The sequence below is a fragment of the Dermacentor silvarum genome, chromosome 8 (genome assembly GCF_013339745.2).
Source record: "Dermacentor silvarum isolate Dsil-2018 chromosome 8, BIME_Dsil_1.4, whole genome shotgun sequence".
NCBI lineage: Eukaryota > Metazoa > Arthropoda > Arachnida > Ixodida > Ixodidae > Dermacentor > Dermacentor silvarum.
In genome coordinates, this window is record NC_051161.1 from 162585094 (window position 1) to 162611619 (window position 26526).

General features: G+C 46.3%; 1 long non-coding RNA gene across 1 annotated transcript; it reads right to left on the minus strand.

Annotated features, from left to right (window-relative positions):
• Positions 1-12080: 12080 nt before the first annotated feature.
• On the minus strand, positions 12081-23376 carry LOC125947468 (uncharacterized). Its single transcript, XR_007468315.1, has 3 exons — positions 23111-23376; positions 22238-22344; positions 12081-12186 (listed from the first exon to the last, which is right to left on the minus strand). It is a non-coding gene; the product is annotated as an uncharacterized LOC125947468 (long non-coding RNA).
• Positions 23377-26526: the final 3150 nt, after the last annotated feature.

Genomic DNA, 26526 nt, shown 5'->3' on the forward strand with positions numbered 1-26526 from the left:
GCCGTCCGTGCGTGGCCTCATTTCGCTCTTCCTGTGCGGCTTCCTATGGGGGCAGAGAGCGTCGGCAGCTGTCGCTGTAGAACGTAGAGACCTTGCTAGCATCATAAATTGCAACTAGTGCATCGGGCACTGAACAAGTTTGTGCAGAATAGCGAAACCAGTCGAAGTACGGTTGGGAGGGTATTCCGTGTCCACCTTTGTTAAACGGAGTGGGAAATCGATAGCAGAATAGTTGGTTGCAAAACAGCTAAGAAGGGTTTCCACCAGAATGCACTGACGGAGACAGAAGCGAAAAGAGCTCTCGTGCAGGCGTAATTGATCATTTCAGCCATTCAGATAAGCTAAAGATATAGTGGATTGCCCGATTAGCATAGAACCAAACATATTCTGTTGGTAGCTGTGCGCCAGTACATTTTTTGTTTCCAATTTTCTCGCCTAAAAGCTATGGGGACTGCAAGGAAATACACACTTGTAGTTTTGTTAAATAGCTATTTTCAATCGTTCTTAAACCAGAAAAAAAAGGTCGTAAATGAAGCAAAAGCTTGCAGTAAGCGTATTTGGTTACTATAACAGATTAATTAAATGTCTAAACAGCAGCACAGGTCTTCATCCGCGCAAACTTACCTTCTGCACTTCTCAAGGTTCCCATTTGGACTGTACGAATAGGGAAGTTGTTTACATTAACTGACAGGAAAGACACTGACAGGAAACATTGAATTCGAGTGTTCGAGCCATATCTACTAAATATTTATGCGTGCTAAAGCAGTATAAAATGAAGATCAGCTGGAAAATCTTACAGGTAAAACTCTCAATTCTTGAATAGATGTAAGGCAAGTTGCAGCCTAAAGTGAAACAAATGTAGAAAACCGTGAAAAACAATGAACAAGGCGACGAAGCAAGGAGAAGATATATCGTGCTGTGATCTAATAGTGACAACAAAACAAGGATAACGACTGAGTTCATAGATAAACCACCGTTCGTTGCATGTTACTTAATGGGCTCAAACGTACCATCGACATCGGTAAGAGAAACATATTGGTATAATATGAAAACACTTACTATACATTAATATCTTCATTTGTACAAGTAAGGCTTTTGTCCACCAGAGGAGGAAAAAGAAGAAGGTTTTGCTCGCAAATCAGTAAAGCAGTCGATTGACGCGCAGCTTCTAAATGAGCCAGACTTCATAGAGTGCGGTAGAGGGCAAAAAAAAAAAAAATGTTCTGCTGTACATGCTTGCTCGGGAGCAGTTTCAATTGGCGCAGAAGCGGTGTATCACAGCAGACTCAAGTGGATGTTGCCCAGCCCTGTCTACTACCATCAGATTTATTTATTTATTTATTTATTTAGAAACACCTTGCAGATTCTGCATCGGACATTGAGCAAAGGGCATGCACAACAAAAATAAATAAATGAGCAATTGGAGGAAAAGTACACGACCAGAACATCAGTAACGTACGAAAAAAAAAGAAAACATCGGGCTACATGAATGTGCACAGATACGCACCGCAAAAGAACAATTACAAAACTTTCGAAAAACGAAGAGGAAATGGAAAAACAGGGAGAAAAGCATAACTACATAGTATGAACACGCAAGGTATGCACATTATGTGAAAAGCATGCACAGGTTATCGCGGAACTTTTCATAATCTGCTGTGAATAGAACTTAATTGGGAGAAGAAAGAGAGAGAGAATAAACTTTAATAAAAAGAGCACGCGAGCATAGGTAGCTCCTCCGCTCTGCCGCTCTGCAGTGGGTGGTCCCCTAAGTCCAGGAGTACAGTGACCTTAGCGGCCCTTCTCGCTCGATTGACCAGGTTGAGCTGGTCCGTCGAGTCGGAGCTGGACAGCACTGCCTCCCATTACTGTGTGCTGGGGTGTGTTATGGGTGGGAGCTGTGCTGTGTGTGCGCAAGCCCATACCATGTGGTAAAGTGTTGCGCATTGATCGCAGTGTGGCCATTTATAGGAATACAGCGCAGGGTGTATGGCGTGGTAGAGTCTGAAATGTGGATATTTGCTTCTTTGCAGTTTTCGCCATATTATGGCTACCTCTCGCGTCAAAGCGTTATGCGGTGGCGGTAGTGTTCTTCGTGAAAGGCGATAGTGTTGTAGGATGTGCGTGTAGGTTTGGTATGGGCTCTGGATGGAACTGCTCGGCGCGGTCATGTCGCGGCTCCCGGTGTGCGTGCGCTCGGGCGTAGGCGTGTGCCTACTGATTGCCGCGCAAGGACTCATGCCCCGAAGTCCACACGATTTGTACGGATTGTTACGGAGCGATCCATACATGGATCAAAGCGATGCTTGGCAGAGCGACGAAGACGACAATGAAGACGCTGGCACGTGTGCCGGATTGGACATCTCTTGCCCTATAGCCTCCTCTGTATATATTTTGTAAATATACCCTACGCCTCCATTTCGCTTCTGTCACACTTTGGATGTGCCTCTCGCTTCGCAACGCAACTTCACAGCGGCCGTCGTTTCGCACATCTGTTTGCAATGGCGGAAGACACAGCGTCTACATTCGCGCCCGCCACTTCAACGGTCGTGCTTGTGCAACCCCGGCATCCTGGCACGTTCTCCGGTTCCGGTGACACGGACGTTGAAGACTGGCTGACGGAGTACGAATGCATGAGTAAGAACAACCGATGGGACCCTACTATGATGTTGGCAAATATAATCTCCTACCTGAAAGCCACTGCGAACGTATGGTTTGATAATCACGAAAAGGGGGGGGGGGGAGGGGGGGCCTGAGATTGGGAGCTGGGACACCTACAAAGAAAACTCCGAGACTTGTTTGGGAAGCCCGTTGGCCGGAAGATCGCCGCGACAAAGATGCTCGCGTCACGAACGCAGACGGCTACTGAATCTTACGTCGCGTACATAGAAGACGTATTAGCGCTATGTGGAAACCCCGACGCCGAGATGCCGGAGGACGACAAGGTTGGGCATATCTTAAAAGGTATCGCCGACGACGCCTTCAACCCTTTAATGTGTAGAAATTCTTCTACACTCGACGCTATTATAAAGGAGGCGGGCGCTTTGAGCAGGCTAAAAGCCGGCGCATTGGCCACTCATTTGCCCGGCTTCCCAACACGGCGGCAACGTCCTCTTGCGAAGACCGTACGGCTGCACAGCCGTCAGTTCCACGAGATCAGCTGACACGTATTTTGCGCCGCGAACTTGAGGCCATGACCCCTGCTCCAGTTCACGCCGGTGACTCGAGCTCGATTACGGCTCCATTCGTTCAAGCCATTGCCCGGCAGGAGCTCGCCAACATGGGCCTCCACTCTGTGTGCACTGTGGTCAGCCCAACACAAACTTCGTGGCATCCGCCCTCTTCCTATCAAGAGCAGCGATTCGCTACACGATATCGCGACCCTGCTGCGTGGCGAACCCCTGAAGATCGACCGATATGTTTTACTTGTCACCGTGTCGGCCACGTCGCCCGTTACTGCGCCACCCACTGGTCCTCGGCGCCTCGAACGCCGTCTACCCCTTACCGCTGTCCCGAGAGGACCCGCTTCCCGCCTTCAACCCACTCCTATTTCCCCAACGCCGATGCTTCCCCCAGGATAAATAGCCGATCCCCGTCGCCGCGTGATCATCAATCAGGCTCGCCTCCAGGCCGTCGCCCGTCGTCTCGCTCACCACAGACTCGCCGCCCATCGTCCCCCTTCAGCCCTGCTCGTGTCTATCAGGAAAACTAAACAATGCAGCGCCCGGAGGTGACGCTGCATTGACGACTGCCACCACAAATTCTCTTCTGACGCTGCCGACAAGACGAAGCTTGTTAGACGTTGATGTTGATGGCGTAACTATTTCTGTGCTCATCGACACTGGAGCGCACATCTCTGTATTGAGTGCAGATTTTCGTTCACGCCTTCATAAAGTGATCACACCTGCCGCCTCCCGCATCCTCCGCGTCGCTGATGGAGGGACTCCTGCCGTTCTTGGGATGTGCACCGCCCGCGTCTGCATTGCTGGTCATCCCACTTCCGTCGAATTTCCCGTCATCGAGAAGTGCCCCCATGACCTTATTCTCGGCTTAGATTTTTTGTCCACTCATTCTGCCCTCATTGATTGTGCGACCTGTGCTCTTCAGCTTGAGCTGCCCCATCCTCCCGACAGTTCAGCCGACATAACGCCACGCTTATGCTCTCGCCACCACGTTCGTTTGCCGCCTCAAGCTGCTACATACGTTACTTTGACGTCTTCACGCGACATTCCCGATGGCGAGTACGTCTCGTCTCCAATTATCGACGTCCTGTTAGCCCGCGATGTCACCCTCGCTCACACCATTGTTTCCGTTGCTGATAATATACAGTGGTCGTGCCGCTTCTCAACGTCAACCTGTTGACTCAGGTTATTCCGCAAGGCATGTCGCTAGCCACCATTTCCGCGCTTGACCCCTGCAAGATTGCCGCTTTGGATGCCGATGTTTCGTCGCCTTCTTGCTCCGCCAGCTTCGTGCCTTCGTCTCTCGACGACATTAACAAGATGATTGCTCCCGATCGGATCCAGGCGCAAGCCCAAGATCTCTACCGGGTCCTGGCTTTCTATCGTGACATCTTTTGACGGCCGCCTTCTAGGCCAAACATCTGTCGTGGCTCATCACTGGTGCCGCCACTCCTATACGCCGACATCCATATCGCGTATCGCATCACGAACGTCGTCATCCAGAATGAGGTCGACAAAATGATTACAAAATACGTCATAAAACCTTCATCTAGCCCGTGGGCCTCCCCTGTCGTTCCCGTGAAAAAGAAGGACGGCAGCTGGCGTTTCTGCGTTGATTATTGGAATTTGAACAAAGTCACTCATGAAGACTTTTACCCTTTGCCTCGTATCGATGACGCCTTCGACTGCTTTCATGGAGCCCAAAATTTTTCTTCCATCGACCTTTGGTCTGGCTATTGGCAAATTTCAGTCAACCCTATGGACCGCGAAAAGACTGCCTTTATTACGCCCGATGGCCTATACCAATTCAAAGTCATGCCGTTCGGACTGTGTAATGCCCCAGCCACTTTAGAACGTATGATGGACTCTCTGTTGCGGGGATATAAGTGGTCCATCTATCTCTGCCATTTAGACGATGTGATTGTCTACTCGCCTGCGTTTTAGAGCCACCTCATCCGTTTACCGGCCGTTCTTGCCGTCTTCCGAAGAGCCACCCTGCAGCTGAACTCCGCCAAATGCCGTTTCGGGCGGCACCAGATAACTATGCTCGGTCACCTTGTCAGCGCTGCCGGTGTTCAACCAGACACCGACAAGGTGCGAGCAGTGCAACAATTTCCCGTGCCGCGTTCAGCCAAAGACGTCCGCAGTTTCGTAGGATTATGTTCCTACTTTCGTCGCTTTGTCCGGAACTTCGCGGACATGGCCCGCGCTCTTACTGAAGTCTTGAAGAAGGACCTTCCTTTCATGTTGGGACCCGAACAAGCAGCTTCGTTTTCTGCCCTCGTCCGCCTACTCACTACACCACCAATACTGGCCCATTTCGACCCCTCATGGCCTGCGGAACTTCACACTGGTTCCAGTGGTCATGAAATTGGGGCTGTGCTTGGCCAAACACAGCACGGCAAGGAACGTGTCATTGCCTATGCCAGTCGCCTTCTTTCCTCGGCTGAACGAAACTTCTCCATCACTGAACGCGAGTGCCTGGCTTTAGTGTGGGCTGTCACCAAATTCAGACCTTACTTGTTTGGCCGAACTTTTTCTGTAATTACAGACCATCATGCCCTATGCTGGCTTTCGTCGCTGAAGGATCCGTCTGGACACCTCGGCCGCTGGGCACTACGGCTTCAGGCATACTCGTTTGCTGTGCACTACAAGTCTGGACGATTGCACCAAGACGCAGATTGCTTATCACGTCACCCTGTCGATGCTCCTGACCTCATTGACCCTGACTCTGATGCATGCGTACTGTCCATCCTTGCCTTGGATGATAACCCCACCGAACAGCGACGAGACGCGCCCTTACGGCTCATCATCGACCATCTTACCTCTCCATCACCAGACCATTCTGTTCGGCTGTTTGAGCTTCACGACCACGTTCTGCGTCGTCGTAATCTCAGCTCAGATGGCCCAGAGCTTCTGCTTGTCCTACCTCGCCATCTACGCTCCAGTGTCCTTCACCAGCTTCACGACGTACCAACTGCCGATCACCTAGGTGTCTCGCGTACATACGCCCGCATCCGACGTCGGTTTTCCTGGTCTGGCATGTACCGTTCTGTGCTCCGCTACGCCGCTGCTTGTGAACGCTGCCAACGCCGCACGCGCCCTTCAGCGCTGCCTGCAGGCCAGCTACAACCTATTGATATCCCTGCAGAGCCATTCTTCCGCGTCCGCCTTGACCTTCTAGGCCCTTTCCCTACGTCCATTTCGGGAAACAAATGGGTTGCGGTCGCGACAGACTACGCCACGCGCTTCGCAATCGCCAGGGCATTGCCGACAAGGTGTTCTACAGACGTCGCTGACTTTCTCCTACACGAAGTAATTTTACATCATGGCGCCCCTCGGCAGCTCTTCTCCCATCGCGGAAGGTACTTCCTATCAAGAGTGATAGATGACATCCTTCGTGCGTGCTCCACTGAACATAAGCTCACCACCGCTTATTATCCGCAGACGAATGGATTGACCGAGCGCCTGAACCGAACGCTAACCGAGATGCTGGCCATGTATGTTTCACCAGATCACCGTGACTGGGACTGCACGTTATCATTTGTTACCTTTGAGTACAATTCCTCGCGGCATGACACCACTGGCTATTCACCGTTTTATCTGCTGTTTGGCCGACATCCTATATTGTCCTTCGAGACTCTCCTTCCTTCGGCTCCTCATTCGCCTACTGAATACGCCAGTGGCGTCGCAGCTCGAGCCCGTGCAGCTCGTCAACTTGCCCACGATCGACTTTCTGCTTCGCAAGAAATCCAGAAGTCCCGTTACGACAGCCGACACAAAAGCGTGCACTTCACGCTAGCTCTCTGGTCCTCCTATGGTCGCCATGCCGCCACATTGGCCTATCAGAGAAGCTCCTCTCACGTTACACCGGGCCCTACAAGGTTCTTCGTCAACTCGGTGACGTAAATTTCGAGATTGTGCTTCTGCATCCTGCTTCTTCGACCACATCGCCGCCAACTGAACTTGTTCATGTTTCCCAGCTGAAGCCATACTGCTTTTCTAGCTCCTCGCCTTCGTAGCAATCGCCAGGACGGCGCTTCAGCCGCCGGAGAGTGATGTTACGGAGCGATTAATACATGGATCAACGCGATGCTTGACAGAGCGACGAAGACGACGATGAAGACGATGGCACGTGTGCCGGATCGGAAATCTCTTGCCCTAGCCTCCTCTGTATATATTTTGTAAATATATCCTACGCCTCCATCTCACTTCCGTCACAGTATGGTGGGAGCTGGTGCGCTCCATTCAGAATGCGATGTGCGGCCCTGGAAATTTTGGCCCAGGAATAATTTCTGCATGCCGTCTGAGGGTCATTCATCATCATCCGTCAGAACCATGACGCAATCCTAGTGCGGTCTCGTCGTGATGGATAACGCTATCGCTAGTTCTTTTGCCTCCGCAATGCTTACTCTGGAAACCGACGACGCATTTATTTCGGTCCCGTGATTGTCAACTACGCTGGTGACAAATGCGGTGCTTCTTGCGGTGCTGGCCGCGTCTACGTATAAGACATTGGGGTGGTTTCCATACTTTCTCGTGAGCCACACGCCCAGTAAGTGTCGCCCAATTGTATATAAATTCACCAGCACGAAAACGAAAGACAAAGTACTTTCCGCGCGCGCACAGCTGAAAGAAAACGATATTTCTGTTTACGAAGATTTTTCGCCCGCCACCCGCAATGTCCGTAAAAAACTAATTGCGTACGCTAATAGCCAGCCCCACCCATGCTCTTTCTAGTTAAGGTACACGGAACTAATTATAAATAAAAAAACAGTTCGTCTATGACCCGACAACAGGCACCATCAACGAGCATGCGCCGTATGAACCACGAGACAACGGCTGGCATGTAAATTCCCAGCACATGCCCAGTTAGGAAAACGTGAGGGGAAGTGGACGAGAATGATGCGTCGTATCTGTGTTCTGTACTAATATTCGAAGCATCATGAATAAGCGTGCTTCCTTAGCATCTGCCTTAGATACTTGCAATGCCGACATTTTTGTGCTTACCGAAACGTGGGTACATTCGCAGATTCAAGATAACGAAATTCTTCAAACTGCACACCATTTTCTCACTGTATCGTTGTGACCGAACAATACGTCAGGGAGGCGACGTGCTCTGAGGCATTTCCAAAGATTTTACATCTCAGTGTATTCATGTCAATACTGACCTCGAAAAGGTTTGGGCCATCATTGAAAGAAATCGCCAGAAGATAACCATTGATGTTTGTTACCCCCCCCCCCCCCCGCCCAATTATTTATCTAATTTCGCAAATGTGATGCATGATATTATTGCGACAGCAGTTATATGGACACTCAAAAGCGAATTTCTGCCGTCGACGTCATCGTTGCCGTCGCCGTCACCGTGAGGTTCCGTATGACGTCAACGGCGATGAAATCGTCGCCGTGCTCCGGACGCTGTATGTGCGAGTGAAAGGGCTTTAACTCGACGACGTTTAGCTGCGGCCCCAAATGTGTATGTATATAAAAACGTTGCGCGGCCAGAAGGTGGGTAAGATTTCCGACGCTGTTCGACGAGTGTCCCATTCTGACCTCGTCGAAAACCTCCGAACAGCCCCTAGAGGCAACGGCATCAGTCACCAACGCCGCGCGCGTTCGGTGCGAACGTGGGAAAAACACCGACGGCATCGACAACAGTTCTGCGCGTTGCTGTTGCTGCTGCATGTCCAAGTTTATACAGCTGATAAAGCTACTATCATTACTCCGTATAGCTCTCTACTAATTTGCTATCGCAATTGATGCTTCGCCTTTCGGGTGCAACCGTTTATTTTCTTTTTTATTAACATTGTTACATCTTGTCATCCTACATTACCTTTATTTTTGCTTAGCGATTTTAATCTACCGATTATAATATGGAACACAGAATCTCCATCTTTATTTATTTATTATTTATTTATTTATAATACCCTCAGGGCCAAAGGCATTATAGAGGGGAGTGGTACAAAAGCAAGTGTGCTACATCGGAAGTAAACAAAATGTAGTGATTAATGTGAACAAAATACATTGCTAGAATACAACAGGTTTCAATAGATTGTTAGCTGCTGTGTCACAAAAAATTAATTCCTGGTTATACAATGTTGGCTAAGGTTTCACGAAAAAGGCTGTTATCAGTAATATTTACAATATCAGCGGGAACGTGGTTCCAATCTATACATGTTCGAGGGAAATAAGACTGGGAAAACTGTTTCGTGTTACATAGATAGGTCCCGACTTTATGACAATGATCAATACGGTGTGATACATAATGGGGTCTGGTAAAGAAATGCGTGTGCAGTGTACGATGATGATAAAGCCTATGAAAGAGCACTAGACGTGCCATTCTACGTTGCACAGACAAGGGAAGACTAAGATTAGATTTCATGGAAGAAATGCTCGCAGTTCTATTATAATTACAAAAGATAAATCGAACTCAGGTAATTTAGACAAGTTCTAAGCGCGTTTTCAGGTTATCCTGGCAGGGATCCCATACAGAAGTAGCATATTCTAATTTAGGACGTATTAGCGTTTCATAGAGTAGGTGTTTTAGGTTAGATCGTGAGCTAGAGAAGTTACGGCGTAAGTAACCTAACATGCGGTTAGCGTTGTTAATAACGTATTCGGTGTGAATTGCCCATGACAGATTTGTAGTTATATGGACACCTAAGTACTTGTAAGAGTTGACTGTTTCTAAAGGAACGTTGTTTAATTGGTAAGTGGCCCTTCGGCGCAAAAAACGGGAAACACGTAGCACTTTACATTTGTTAGTATTTAGTTACATTAACCACGAGTCACACCATTTAGATATTGCATTAAGATCATGTTGCAACTTGTTAATGTCGGTTTCATTGGTTATTTCGCGAAAAATAACACAATCGTCCGCGAATAAGTACGTTAGAGGATAGTGTAGCAGGAAGGTCGTTAATATAGATGAGAAAAAGGAGAGGTCCCAGAACTGAACATTGGGGAACCCCAGAATGTACATCACTGAAAGAAGAATTAAAACCATTAGCTGTAACAAATTGAGTGCGATTTGTTAGAAAACACTTATTCCACTTGAGAAGGTTAGGATGTAGATTTAGTTTATTTAATTTGTACAAGAGAAGTCTGTGGCAAACCTTGTCAAACGCTTTAGAGAAATCTAAAAAAAATACAATCGGCAAAAAAAGAACGATCCAAAATTTGATGTAGCTCGTGACTGAATGAAACCAGTTGTGTTTCGCATGAAAATGTTTTGCGAAAGCCGTGTTGAGCTGGGGTGAAGAATGAATTATGCTCGAGAAAATTAACAAGGTTAGAAAAAATGTTATGTTCTAGTAGTTTACAACACGTACTTGTTAACGAAATTGGACGGTAGTTATTTGGTGAATGTTTGTTACCTGACTTATGTAGAGGGACCACCTTCCCGACCGTCCATTTTTTAGGTATAGTGTTGACGTATCTAGGGACTGCTGAAAAAGCTTTGCAAGAATAAGTGAACTAACAACATTAGTACTTTTCAAGAATTTTGTGTTAATTGAATCGTAGCCGGGAGAAGAATTAATAACGAGAGAATTTATCAGTTTTAGGACACCAGACATTTCAACAATAATTGGAGGCATTTGTATATAGTCATATTCACGTGTGGCAGGCAGAATACTTTTACACTGATAACCATTTTCGTCATTATCCAATGAGTTCTTAGACGTGTGCTCTGTATTTTCACTGTCACAAATTGTTACACAACCCACACGAACTACCGAATCCGTTGCGAACACACTTGACCTTGTATTAACATCGCGGCTTGACCTAGTTTCCGACATCACGTATTTGCCCGGCTTGAGGGACCATTAGGCACTTTCGTTTGACATAAATATTTTGCGACCAAAAACCGGTAAAAAATGCAAATCTTTTCGAAACTACGCGAAAGGAAATCTTGAAGCCATCAACGCCAAATTATCTGCTTTTCTGGAAGTATTTTTAAACAACTTCGACAGCCGTAGCGTTCAGACCAACTGGAATATGTTTGCTGCAAAAATTGCAGAATTAACAAACAAATACATCCCACTGCGCGCCCCTGCATGCAATCAAAACGCCCCATGGTATAACATCCATCTCAAGCGCCTGTGTAATAAAAAAAAAAAAACATCTGCACAAATCAGCCAAAACGTTCACCTAGCAACTACCGGTGGACTCAATACAAACTGGCGGCAGACGAGTATGTACACTCTAAGCCAAGAGAGACTAACGGGGGTATAGGGGTTAGTCCTTTGAGGGACTAACTGCGTTGCCACAACCATTACTCCCTTTAGGGACCAACGGCAAGGGGATGAACTGTTAGTCCCCTAGCAGTTACTCCCTTGGAGATTAACTTTTGGTCCCTCCAGTTACTCCCTGGAGGATGAAATGTTAGTCTCCCCAGTTGCTCCCCAGGGATTAAATGTTAGTCTCACCAGCTGCTCCCCGAGGACTAAATGTTGGTCCTTGCAGTTACTTTCCGAGGACCAACTGCTCATCCTTCCAGTTACTCCCCAGGGGATGAACTGTTTAGTACTCCATATCTGTAGTTACTCCTTATAGGGTTAATTTTTTTGCCTCGAACATGCTTTTCAGAGGCCCAACACATGAGCAGAGCTGCTTGGGCTGGGATTTTTTTTTATCTCGAACATGTTTTTCAGACACAGAACAAGAGCTGCTTGGGTGCTTGTAACATAAAATATGGAGAAAATATAAACAATACAACACTTTATTTTTTTTTTACAGTAGCAACGTGTGTGACACGCGCACAAGCGGAGTTGGCCACACACCACTGTTAACACCGACCATGTGGCATATCGTCAAATGTTCTTTGTGCCTTTGGCGCAAAAACAATGTCGAGTATCCAGTAAAGGACAATCTGCGTGGCATGGCCAGAGACAAGGTCATCTTCGTCAATCTTGATCGATTCGAGCTGTACATGGAGGGCTCTTGCTTGCAGCAGGCTAGTTCCCTCGTATTTCACCGTAGGCATATGATGTGACGCATCCGGGTGCTGCAAAAATAAATGATAGGGTTGTAAGTGTCAAAACAAACACATGATTATGAGGCACGCTGTAGATGAGTGGTCCATGCAACAGGTCTATTATCAGCATGCAAGTTACATATAATCTTGCGCAAGGGGAAATAAAAGCCTCCATCCTCTCCTTCACAATGCTTGACAGTCAAGCGCACAATCTGAAGCTGTAGGCTTCAGGTCTAAAATGAAAAGTTTTCACAAATTAGGCATGAACACCCTACACCCCGATTGCAAGACCTCATATATGAACACAGGCATTGAAAGACAATTTACATTGCAATTACAGTGGATCCCCGATTATAAGGCTTTGAGGGCACCACACAAAACCGCTCTATAATCGGGGCATCGTATAATAAAAAAAAACTTAAGAATATAGGCAGTGACGATGATTTGCCCAAAAAACAGGTACAGACAGCCTGAATAATCCCCCGGCACGAACCTGCACTGCTTGCAAGGAAGATAGATTAAATTATTCAAAAATTGTGGTATTTATTCGATTGTAACACAAGTGTACTTTTTTCAAAATTTTCGTTGCTTGAACCATGACCCTTGTGTTCATTCGAATAACGACAAAATTCACCATTTAAAACAAATCTACTAAATCCCACGATTTCTTGCGTTACGTTGGCAACCTGTAACCTTACGGCACAATGCAATCCATGGACAGGTCGACCGAAGTGCTAACTTGTTTTGGGGTGGAATCGGCGCTGTTTTCACTGTGCTTGTGACTGGTTACGGTGCTGTAATACCCTATAACCTTTTGTGGTTCGACTCAGTTCATTCGCGGCATTATGACAACGCAGCACATTCAGTATGACGGTCGATTCGGGAGACGAGCAATTTTGATGGCCGAGGAGCTGGGAAAGAGGCCACACAACAAGAATACAAACATTTCTGATGCTGCTAATTTTTGTAATAGCATAACACTTCAATGTTTTGAAACAGTAAGGCGGTGCACAAGGAACCCGAGAGCAGATTCAGAAAGCGTTCGTAAGCAAGAATTTGTAAAAGTGGTGATTGGTCAACCAGGGGGATCGGTCCACCCATGAAACAGGATGCAGAAACCAGGGTGCTGGCCAGTCAAGAAGTGCTGTTATGAAGGCTTGCACATAGAGAGCTTTGTGAATTTAAGTCGACTCATTTGTGCTAGCCAAAACAGATGTCAAAGGGTACAAGATGCTGTTAGTAGTACCAACATAAACAGAGCTTCCAAGTTGCCTTCCAGAACCAACAGAAAAAACTCCAACAAAAACAGAGAGAATTTATTATGGCAATGAAAACAGCAAAAGCACAAACACAGGGCATTCCACATCGTCAGTGCCACCATAGCTGTAAGTCAAGATACATTTACTGGTTATTGCGTACAGCTGCACTTTGTTCCAAAAATTAATCATCCGTGTTGTGAACTACTTTGGCTGTATTGGTTTCCACTTGACAAAGAGCAGCAGTGTCTGTGGATTGCTAACAGAAATTGGAAAATGTTCTATCTGATCACTTGGCGTGGAAACAAGCATAGGAGTGCCGGTGTACGGGCAACCCAATGCAACCCTGAGAAATTTAAGTGCCAGCCGTTATAGAATATTTGCATGAGCTACCGGCATAGTTCTCATGCATTTCAAGTCCACTATGTCAGCCTATGTCCACTATGTCACACCTATGTTGGTGCTCTGCCAGACCCATGTTGAGGCACCGGCCACTCTGCCCCATGTAAATCTGACCAAATATACACATGATCAAAGGAATAGACCACACAACCCCTGATGGATGCAAGACAAGTTTTGTGGTATCTTTAACTAAGCAAGCCTCCCTTGCCTGGATGTCTTTCTCAATTCGCTTGTGGATTGCTATGCACATATATAACCAGAAAGAAATAATGTAGACAGGATATGCACGACAGTCCGTAAGTGAACTGTGAAAGGCGAGCAGGCAAGCAAGCGAGGCTTCCTTGGTTAAAGGTACCACTAAATTTGTCCAGTGTTTGTCCGAGGCAGTGTATTGTACTCCTTTCACATGTGGTCAAATGCACATAGTACAGACTGGCCAACTGCCTAAGTATGTACTTAAGATGTTAGCCATATTTGACTCAAAAGACCAGTATGCTCATCCGTCTTGGCCGTGCATTCCAGCAATAGGACTTCTGGCCAGATTACACGATCGTCACCTATTTTTCACCTTTAGTGGAAAATTGACACATGAAATCAGTGAGGCACACTGCATAAATAAAAAGACGTGTGCGCCAGCCCCATTAGTAATGGTCTGCCTTCTCTCACAGTGTAAATTTTGTCCTGAAAAGTTACATGAACTGACCGGCAAACTCAAAAGGACGGTACAAATTTCACCTAGTGGACACGGCTGGTTCTCAGAAAATGCACAAATACAGGGACGAGTATCTTTTGGCATACTGTAGTAATAGTTGGCGCAAGTTAGCTTCGACATTGCTGCCATACTTCAGCTGTCGCAAGGCTACACCTTCACATTTCATTTCAAGAAATTTAAGCTCATCATATGTGTATTTGCCAGTGGCAGTTAATCTGAGGACAAAACAGAAATTATTGTAAATAGCAATGTTAAAGTAACAATCGTAAGCAAAGGTAAGCACGCTGCACACTTAGACCTGTGACATATTTGGCACACTACAGTTCGAATTCTAACATGCACAAAAACTGCACATGTGTGTAGCATTAACAGAGAAAAAATACAGAAATAAAAGCTGCAGCATAAAGAACAGTTTCAAAACAATAAAACCAAAATGAGAGTAATATACTGTGTGCAAAGCAAAAATAAGTGAACTTGCAGCCAAGTGATTGAAGCGAGAAAAACATGCTAAACATCAGGGCATGTTAAGGCCCAACCACAAGGAACGGATTTCCGACGGATTTTCGGCGTCGGCGCCGGCCGGCGGCACGCGGCGTGGACGCTCATTGACGGCTCTCAACCACAAGAGACTCTCGGCGTCGACGTATTTCAAGCGTGGCGCAATGTGGCCAGATCCTTGGCCCCGAATTTAGCCGGTCAGTTTTGCAAAATGTTGCGCTAACAGAACAATTGTTTTTACTAAGCAAGGACTTCTTGTACTTTTAAAACTTCATAAAAATTGTCCGTAGCTCTAGTGCCAACATATACGCTGGTTGTCTGTGCTGAAAAACGTAGCACCAGTCGCATAGCATGGATAGCATCACCAGCAGCTTTTGTTCCTAGCAAAAATACTTTCCGCTAGATAACGTGACGCGTAAATTCTACATTGTATGAAAAACTATATCCGCTGTCGAACGTTAAACACGAACGAGAGCTCCGATACTTGTCGAGCTCAGCTACAGTGCCCGGTACCGGCGGCAGACGACCGGCTCGGTTGTGCCCGCATCACAGCCGACGGCGCCGCTAATATCAGCGCATTTTCTTCTTTGTGTATAATTATAGCGAAGAGCGACAACAACGGTGAGAAAATATCGCGGCTGGTGAGCGTCGGTGATTCATTCCGAAGCGCCGTCAGCTTAAGCTTTCGAGTGAGCCGGAGAAGGCCTAGCGACGATATCGGCGCCGCCGAACGATCAGCGGCGGTGAGGCTGCCGTCGGTGCCAGGGTGACCACCCCTCGGTCACTGATTGGCCACTTCGTTGTACAGCTGCAGCACAAATGGGTCCCGGTCCCATCCTGTCTACGGCAAGGAAATCTCGCCGCTCACGAGCGAAACCACCGTCAAACGGCGACCCGCGAACGGCGTACGGCGAGTTGGCGTGCCGGTAACGTGGACGAGCCTTAAGGCCGTTTCACATGGTGCGATTTTGCACTGCGATTATCGCACCGGAAGTGCGATTTCCGTCGCATGCGACGAAAATCGCAGTCGCAGGGCCGATTCTGCGATTTTCGGCTGCGACCAACCGGTTGGTCGCAGCGTCGCAACGTCGCAGCAATCGCTGCGATTTTTCCGTCGAAATTGCGCCGAGAGGTATTTCGCGGTCTGTTTGGAAAATGGCGGCGGTCGCTCAACGCAACGTTTATAGATACTTTTTTGTCTATAAATATTAGATCAACGAGCCTCGAACAGTGCAACTAATTGAGTGGAGCCTTGGATTGCGCAATCGGTACGTAACATCAGCACCGACACGCGAACAGTGCAGATAAAAACTCGGTCAGATTTGGTTCTGTGATTTCTACGAGTTTGTTGACACGCTACGTTGCTAATCTGGCGACGCTGTTTTTTACGTTGGCTTCGGGTGCTGATATAGTACGTACTTTTGCGTGATTTTCCGTTATTCACACGCGCTGCGAGTTGGTAAATACTACGAGGTGTCCCTCACGGGAAGGCATGGCCTTCGGATGTCGTCCCAATTTTCTGGTTCTGGAGACAACTCGCGATATACGAAAACGCCACAGTTTTATCGCCGTATGCTTTTACGGACGGAACAATTTAAAGAATATGCAACTACGGACAAATGCTGTGGTCGCGCGTATAGCGTGACCAAATGCTTGGTCACGCTATACGCGCGACCATTTAGTTGCAGTTGGTTGGTTAGGGCTTTCATGCGCATTTTCCCCAATGAATTATCTCATTTCAAGGTTCTGTTACTTCCGCTGCGAGACGCAAAGCGAACGTGCAAACTGGATATCGTAATGAATGTTCTACAATAGCATATTTCACGCTTTGACTGCGAATAAGCAGTATTGCCAGTTTATTTTCGAAGCAATATTTAAACAGTTTTTTTTTCTAATTTTTCTGATGCATCATTTTTCTCCTGAATAAAAAAACCAATAAACCTTCAGTGTGTTGCAGACTTTGTATCCTTACTGCATCTGTATTAAACCTCACAGTAAAAGGTAATTGCACATTTCGCTTACTTCAGTGCATCGAATTACTTTAGTTCATGCTGGTTTTAACATATCGCAGTACTCTAAGAAACTACTTAGCCATAAACATCCTTGCCTTTTCTTGCTTCTCTGTCTCTACTTCCTGTAAAACACATGCAATAATGCGAAAAGCAGGCGAACACCTTGTTTTTATAAGCAGTAGATAACTCATTAAACAAAAGCAGATCAAAATTGTGCAGTGAAGTCAGCCGGTTGCATTCCTTCGTATGAATGATAGTATCTTTTCAAGTGTGGGTGCGTCTTGCATGTCCACAGCTCATAAAGTGTGCAGACTCATCACGAGGCGTAGGTATAGCCCATCAAGATGGAGGCAATGTTGCTAATGAGTCTGCACTTACATGTATTACTGCATAAACTCGTATAACCATATGCCATCATTACTCAATCGAGCTTGCTCAGTCATATTCACCAAAATTCTACTTATCCGAGCTTGCTCCGACTCATATTCACCAAAATTGTACTTGGCCGAGCTTTATCTGACTAATATTCACAAAGATTCTACTCAGGCAAGCTTGCACCGAGTCATATTCACCAAATATCTACTTAGCCAAGCTTGCTCCGACTTATATTCATCAAAATTCTACTCAGGTGAGCTTGCACTGAGTCATATTCACCAAAAATCTACTTGCCGAGCTTGCTTTGACTCATATTCACTAAAATTATACTTGGATCAGCTTTCCCCGACTACCACATGACAATATTCACTGAAAGTTTACTCAACTGAGCTTGCTCTTACTCGTATTCACCAAAATTCGACTCAGTCAGGCTGAAACGAACTCAGACTCACGGTTAGTTCGAAGTCTTAGTGAGCCGACGTTTGAGTGAGTTCACCGTGCTATGTATACATTACATTATGTGACCTGTGCGGTGAATAAGCAAACATTGTCTATGAGTACGTGTTGCATCGGGTGAAATAAGGACAACTGTAAACACTGCAGTTAGTTTTCTAGAGTTCAACTGACCGTTGCGTGAAAGCTTCGCCTCATGTCGATTCAAGCAAGTGCATTGGATCTGCATCATATTTTTTGCCAATCCTGCTGTCTGTCCTAACCATTACTGGGTGGCCACATTTTGTACATTTCAACACAAAGTTTAAGAAATGACTGTAGTGCTTATATTAAACAAAAGATTCTTGCATCACTGCACGTATAACAATCAGAACATGACACAAACACATGCACATAAGATGCACACAAATGATAAATACATAAACAGATGGAATCAGCTAGCCACCACCTATTGAAAAAAAAAAAAAGAAAAAGCCCAGGACTACGTATAACCATTCCCCTTGCCAGGTACATGGGCTATAGGAGAAACACACGTGCAACCTAGCAGTTTCCTCGAGGTAGCAGCTATGGACGCTTTTGCATTCGCAGCTGGCCACTCAACCACTCAAGTGTGTTCAGTGTGCACTTGTACTTAGGCACCCTTTTTATTGTCTGTATCTCAAAAATTTAATGTGGCTCCTTAAAATTTTGAGAATGTTTGGATTCTGAGGCTTGCAAAGGTAAATATTTTTATTCCATTTTCGTTCAAGGTGAAGGCTCATACAAAAGATTAGAGATATTGTCAGTGCCCCTCACTTTCTCTCAGAACATAAGTGGTCTGTTATTGAGATACTAGCAGCTTTTCAACAGCACGAAAGGGAATCAGCTTCCCCTGTTTTCAGCACTTTCCTTGCACTTTCTTATTTTGGTCAAATAACCCAGTTTGAAATGGCTCCAGTTAGCATGCTCTAACATTGGCCTAATATAGGTTAAGTACATGACTAGCTTAACAGACTGGGATGCTGGCTTTCATTTCCAGGAAAGGAATCATAGCACCTGCTCCAGTTGAATGTTTTTGGTTATCAGGAATATTCAGCTTCACTTTTAAGATAACGTGCTGAAGCAGGTAGAAGCACACGCATGCCATTAGCGGATAGTTTCGATAGCTTCTTACCTTACACTTGCCACCATGAATACAAAATTTTAGCGTTCTATTTTGTTATTAAACAAACAAACGTACTCCTAACAAGGTATTTTAATGTTAGCCGTGTGGCTACGCGGCTGCGCTACGTACTGCAGCATATTAACTTAAGCTTCTTGATACAGATTCACAGCACACTAACAGCGCAAGAAACAGGACGAGAAAATAGACGACGCCCATGTCTGCCAGCATGGTACGATACTACGTACACAAGTGACTGCAGCTCCTAAAAAAAAAAAAAAAAAAAAAAAAAAATGTGGTGTGGGCTTTTACTTCTTTCGAAATATTCAGAGAGCACTTGTATGAATAATTACTGCACAGGCGCCGAGACGGACGAGCCAGGCTGGCGCTAAGATAAACGTTCACAACACAAATTCCATTGCACGTTCAGTAATTACACACAGATCATTTGCGGCTTTGTTCAGAGGCAGACGTGAGCTTTTGGGTTGGTGCTTGCTGCTAAGTTTTGTGCAAGAATATTGCTAGGAGCAGGAACCACTAATGCGCAATCACGAGCAATACACACACACATCCGTTTTTCAGAAGCTGACGTTAATCACAGGTAGCGCGAGGGTCTCTGCGTTGACATGACGACTCCGCCGAATCCCGAATACTGCATATGCGATGACAACAGCTATAGGGGCTTGTTGATAGGTCCTCTTGTAATTTGTTTAACCGCAGGTAGAACGACACAGGCATAAAACACACACGAGACAGCACACAACGCTGAACGACGACCTGCGAACAGCTGTTTACGTCCGCCATTTCTCCTCGTATTGAACTTCACAAACCGCTGTTGCGCACTCCAAAACAAACTAAACTTTGAAGCGTTTTTAAATTACAAAACGCACGTATTATTTGATCCTAATAAAGAGAGGTCAATTATATTATAACGCGCACGTCTTTTTCATTACATTAAACAAATTTATTCGGCGTGTGCGACAAAATCTGGCAGCAAGCAACCCTGGGCGTCGCATAATCGCATTGTTGACATCGCACCATGTGAAATGGCCGTTGCGAATTTCGCATCTGCGAAAATCGCAGCTGCGAAAATCGCAGTACAAAATCGCACCATGTGAAATAGCATTTAAGTGTGCACTTCGGCGTTCCTTGCATGTCCCTGTCTGGAAAGAGTATACATCATTATCTATGATACCGTACAAAGCTGCACCACTTGCAATGGCCGGAGCACGCGCGAGCGATCGGCTGTTTGGGACGCAGACGAGGCACAGGCACTCGCGGACGACAACGCCGGAAGCTCGCTTTGTAAATGGCCTCCGAGCTCACTTACAGGGCAGGGTGCACCATCTCGGAGGCTATATTTTGTTTGTCTCCTGCGTCTACCGCCACTTCCGCCGTCAGCGCTGCAGTCTGGCCTGCTCCTCCACCTGAAATGGTGGGAATTCACCAAGGATTGAAGCAAGGATGCCCTCTGTCACCATTGTTGTTCACGCTTTACGTCAAGGGCATAGAAAGACGACTGGAAAACAGCGAATTAGGTTTTGATTTATCCTACATGCGTAATGGACAAATGGTGCAACAGAAGATCCCTGGACTGATGTACGCAGACGACATTGTGCTACTAGCGGACAATAAAAAAGATTTACAGATACTTGCGAATATCTGTGGGAACGCAGCGACAAATCTAGGCCTTAAGTTTAGCACAGAGAAATCAGGGATTATGATCTTTAATGAGCACACGAGTAACTTCGTGGTGTCAATTCAACAGCAAGTAATACTCATAGTGAAGCAATATAAGTACCTCGGCGTACACATAAACGAAGGAAAGAATTACTCAATCAACCACCAAGATAATCTGAAAATAAAGGGGAAGCGGAATGCAGCATTAATGAAACACAGAGCACTGTGGGGCCACAATAAGTATGAGGTGGTGCGTGGAATCTGGAAAGGAGTAATGGTGCCAGCGCTAACATTCGCAAATGCCATTATATGCTTAAAATCGGATATATTGGCGGGTTTGGAAGTTAACCAAAGATCAGTAGGCCGGTTGGCTTTGGGAGCACACGGTAATACGACAAATGAGGCAGTGCATGGAGACATGGGTTGGGCCTCTTTTGAAGTCAGAGAAGCACAAAGCAAAATTAGTTTTGAAGAAAGGCTCAGGAACATGGATGAAAATAAATGGGCAGCTAAAGTGCACAAGTATCTCTACATGAAAAGCGTGGACACAGAATGGAGGAAGAGGTCAAGGAAGTTGGCAACCAAGTACAGGATAATCGAAACTGTAAATAGACAACCAGGGGTCATCAGAAAGAAAGTGAGAGAAATAGAGACCGTGAATTGGATGCAAAGAATGGAAACGAAAAGGACAATGGAGATTTACAAGAATGAGAAGAAAGAAATTAGAAGGGAAAATCTGTACGATAACACAAAGGGCAGTGCCTTGCTATTTGAGGCTCGAGCCGGTTGCCTAAGGACGAAAACATATCGGAACAAATATTCGGAATTAGATGAGACATGTGTATGCTGCAGTAAAGATCCAGAGACCACTCAGCACATCCTAATGGAATGTGACGGGATCCACCCAGCGAGAACCGTAGGTAACGTGCAACTCCCAGAAGCGCTTGGGTTTAAAGTGGAAGGGAACATAAACAGATCAGCCGTAGAGATCAGCAAGAGACGATTAGAGTACTGGTGGAAAAAAAGTAGGGAAAAGATGGATGCGACCTGATCTCTTAAAATCATAGGCAGCGGTACAAGGTAAATTTTTGAAAAAGAAAAATAATGATAGGTATACAAAAATGCAAGATAAAGAACATGTATAGTATACCTGATTAAATCAAGCAGGCTAGGTGACTATTTGTCGCCGCCCCGTTTCAAAGGGGATGCCAATAAATCATCATCATCATCATCATCATCTCGGTCTTGCGGCGCCGACCGGCGGCGCATTGTTCTCCACGCCGCCGGCCGCCGTCGCGTGCCGCCGGCCGGCGCCGACGCCGAAAATCCGTCGGAAATCCGTTCCTTGTGGTTGGGCCTTTAGGTTTAGTGTTATATAGAACACAATAATGTGTGCATAATGTTATGAACACAAATAAGCAGCAAGTTGAATAACATTGCATAACTATTTAGCCTATTTAGTAAGCTGAGTTGAGTAATATGTCCATAAGCTTTATATACACAAATCATACCGAGATCGTAGTTTCTGGTACACGGTACACTTCATACATACCTGACATGACATCCAGATTACACCCTGTGCTGCTGTAGCCATGGCTGCGGGATCCCTGCATTTCCCTGCCATTATGTTGACACTGCTATAGGGTCACGCTCTCACCACTGCAAAATGAGTAGTGTGTTAACTTATAGCATTGATTGGCACAATAAAACTGTCATATTGTGAAAACATGTAAGGTGCACATAAAAACATGTCTGGACTAGTGCAGGGTGGCAACGGAGCACAAGGTCGAGTCACTGAAGAATGTCATGATAATAGGGACCCCTTCATGAAAGTAAAATTTTGAACACGCACGCAGCAGCACATACAAGAAATGTTTGTTTACATACTAGAGTTTGCTTTCATGACTTAGTTTAAACAACTTTCCCCTGTCACGTTTAGTTACGTCAAAGTTATGGCAACACCCCTTGTTTTGAAAAGAAAGCTGTACTAGTAGCAAACTGTGACTGCTTACATTCTCGTTTTCTCCTCAACCTGCTCGTAAACCGAAAACCTGGTAAGCACAGATTATTTACAACGTCGAAGAGTTTATAAGCGAAAACAACGTAATTGCCGTAATAATCGGTGAAGAGACAGATCAGTTGTTATTATGCAACTTCAGCAGAAAAGCGGAAGCGCACGTACAGGTGAACACGATTATTCTCGAACGTAATTTTTCTCATCGGAAGAAAACGCTTATCAGGATATTCAATTTCGCATCAAAGCAATAAATTTGTGTAACTAAATTCTGACAAACAGCGCGCAGCATGCACAAGCACAGGTTTCACTGTTGTCGCAGAAGTTCAATTTCCTACGTTCGCAAGGTACGCTATGCACACGCGAGGAGCACGCACAACACACGTGTACTTAGCAAGCACGACTGCTTACCTTTTCAATGGTACGACGCTCTCCAAGTTGCCGGTGCTGCGTCGACGACATTACTCCCATCATAGATGTCGCTGCGTAGTGGACGAGCTGAGGCACGCTAACAATACGCATTATTTTTTTTCGACGTCCACCCAACTTTCCACGACAACCAGACAAAGGCCACGACATAAAAATCGTTGGTCCACATTTGCCTGGCGCGCCACGCATACGGCGAGTTCGCAGCGAGACACGAGGTATCTTCTGGCTCTTTTGTGCACGCTAACTACGTCCCATTTCATTACAGCAAACACAAAAACACACGATAGAGAAAATACATCGTAATTAAGCAGCACGGTTGCAGCTCGCACTGACGACCGCCATCTTGAAGACTCAGGAAAAACAACAGCGCCACCTGCATACTTGTGAGGTTGTTGTGGCCTCCGTGATGCCAACAATATTAACCAGTAAACTCATGTTTTGTGCCGTGTTACGCCAAGCTACGTACATATGTTGCGAGGCAAAACAAGCCACCGAACAGTCCACATTTTACGCTATAGTTTATCGTAGAAATAAATTCTATGACGTATACATGGCTTGCACGGGACGTAACGTCCGCCCGCGCCGCTGCGTCCGCGCCATGCCGGAGCACCGCGCGCGCCGCCTTCGCATCTGATCGCGTGCGCTTATGCGGTCTCACTGTGTTTTCTAAGCGGATTTCACCGCTCCTCGCGAGAAATGCCACCCGTTTACAGTAGGCCTGCGTTTAACGAGGCATTTTACGCAGGACTGATCGGTTCGGCGCGTGCACGATATCAAGAAAAAGTGAAACTGTGTGACGATGTGGACCCGTACACGTTGCGACTGAGTGCGGATACGACGATGGACGTTAGCGCTTTCCCCGAGGTCTCGCACGGATGCATTGTAAACTACCTAGTTTTCTCTTCAAGCTTCGCGACACTGGAGGAAATTAAGGCTTATAAATCGCTTGAATCCCACAACTACTTCACAAGCGGTTGGGTGAAAACACTGTCGGCGAAGCGGCTGCAAGGAGAAAAGGTGCTCCTACTAGGAGATGTAAGCTGCAGCCCCCGTTTTCCATGCCGCATTTTGTTTATAACATTCAGAGGCATATTCCCTGGTTAGTCAGTGGTGCGTGCAGGAGACACGCAAGATTGGAGCTTGGTGCAGAGAAGAAACGAACTGATACTGTCCATTTAACAATCACGCAAAAGCGGAGTTTATGTGCTAGGGTCTGAAATTTTTCAAACAGGATATGCAGCTTGCGCGAGTGTTTTGTGGCTGGGAGAATGATGTGCGTACTTTCCATGCTTTATTTGGACCGATATTTCTGCATTGTTTACATGTATGTTTTGATTTCAACAGTTTTCAACGGGCTGTCTGTGAATGTGCGGTCGTCGTCACCGTCGTCGATCGTAGCGGTTTTCGGGTGGCGTTGCGCCGACTCCAAAAGCTCTTGCCGGTGCAGCGGTCACCGCGTCGACCTCGGGAGTCGTTCGTTTAAACCATCGCCTTGCAGCACGCTCGTAGCGCGCAGTGCCTTCATTATTTGCTTTGTAGCCTAGCAAAAGCGTTGGCGCCCAGTCCGGGTTCGTTTCTTCACAGAGCTTGGACGGTCTTCCTACAAATTCAAACAAATGTGATTCTAGTGCAGCGTTAAGTGCGCATTATGTAATATTGCGCAGGCTTAGCTGTTACGAAGTGGGCGCCGCACACTCGAATGTTTGGGAGATCGCCCTTGAGATCAGCACGCTTGATACGCGCAAGCCACAGGCTGCGCCGCTTCGAGCTAAGTGCTTTCGTTCGTTCGTCTTGCCATTCCACAACCTTAGGAAGCCGAAAAAGGTTCATGTTTTCCGACTCCTTCCTCGAGCTGCTTTTACTGCGGTTGCAACACCCAACAACTGCGCAAATAGCCATTGCAAAACAGTGCCATTCGCATACGACTAACAGCGTGGTGCCATATGGTGGTGCTCCGGGTGCTCCGGTATGGCGGAAACCTAACCCAGCATTGGCGGAAGTGACGTCAGTGCAAGCCATGTATTTTCTTTTTTCGGATTGCTTCCGTGGTCTGCAGCCAGCAAAAGCATGGCCTTAGAGATCGGGTTACGTTATCCTTTGAAAGCCGTCGCTGGGGCGTGAGTTGAATGATATTGACTGCCTGCGCCGTCACTTCGTTTCAGATAACTTCCGGCTATCGTTAACATCAGCAGTAGGCTCAGAAATTGTCGAAACGATCTCTGCAGTGTGCCTCAATCGTGGTTTTCGGATAAACCCCAGCATTGCTTTTAAATCAACATTTTTGGCAAACTATGTAACACTGCGATTTGCCTGTAAATTGTGCTCGCTATGGTAGGCTAATAATCTGTATTATTAGCCTTGCCCCGCAACCCCCCCCTCCCCTAAAAAAAAAATAAGAGCCCTTCCACTATGTGAAGAACGAAGACCACCTATGGTCTTCGATGGTTCTCGCTATCTGCTGGTTCTCGTGGTTCTCGCTATCTGCTGTTTGTCGCGACGTTTTACGGGGTGCCGCGTAGCTTCGCATTTTATTGCGATGTTCTCAGGCTATTTTTGTCGCAGGTTGTTCGTTAATGCGCTGACTCGACTGCAGCTTCAGCCGCTGACGCTTTGGTGCAACCATTTACTTCATTTGTGTGCACGCGTATCTATTTGCAAAACGTAGTCCCCACGCCAGCCCGCAAGAAAATCTGGCTCGTGAATAGACATGTGAGCGCGTGCAAATGCAGGAGGCAGCATGCATGCGGCATTCTGTAGGAGAGCAACGATTGCATGACGCGAGCAAGCGTTGCCGTTCGTCCTTCCGTTGCTCCCTTTCAAACCGGAGACTAAACACTTCGTCCTTCGATTTTCGACATGTCAGCCATCTTGTTCCAGTTGGTCCCTCTGGGGACTAAATGTTAGTCGTGAGGACTAAAAACTGCAGTTACTCTCATTTTCTCCATTTTTGGCTTAGAGTGTAGCCGCACTTAAACAAGCCAAGCATCACTTTCTTGGCAATACCTTGCCATGAATGCTTAAAAACGACACCAAGAAATTCTGGCGCGTCATTAACCCCAAGGCGGATGACATCATAACCTTTATTGAGAGCTCTGGAAATGTTATTCCAACTAATGAATGTGCGTCCGCCCTTAATGATGTTTTCATACGCAACTTTTCATCAAATACAGACATTACTCTTCCATCCACGCACGACTACAATTACCAAGCAATGTTTCCCATAATCACTGAACCAGCAAGCGTCGTATCAATTATCACTTCTTTAAAACTGTCTTCGGCTCCAATACACGATTTAATAAACGCGAAATTTTTGAAAAGCACTAGCTGTTACTTTTCTATTTTTTCTAGCAATTATATTTTAACAGTCGCTAAAATAGGTTTTTTTGCCTGCTGAATGG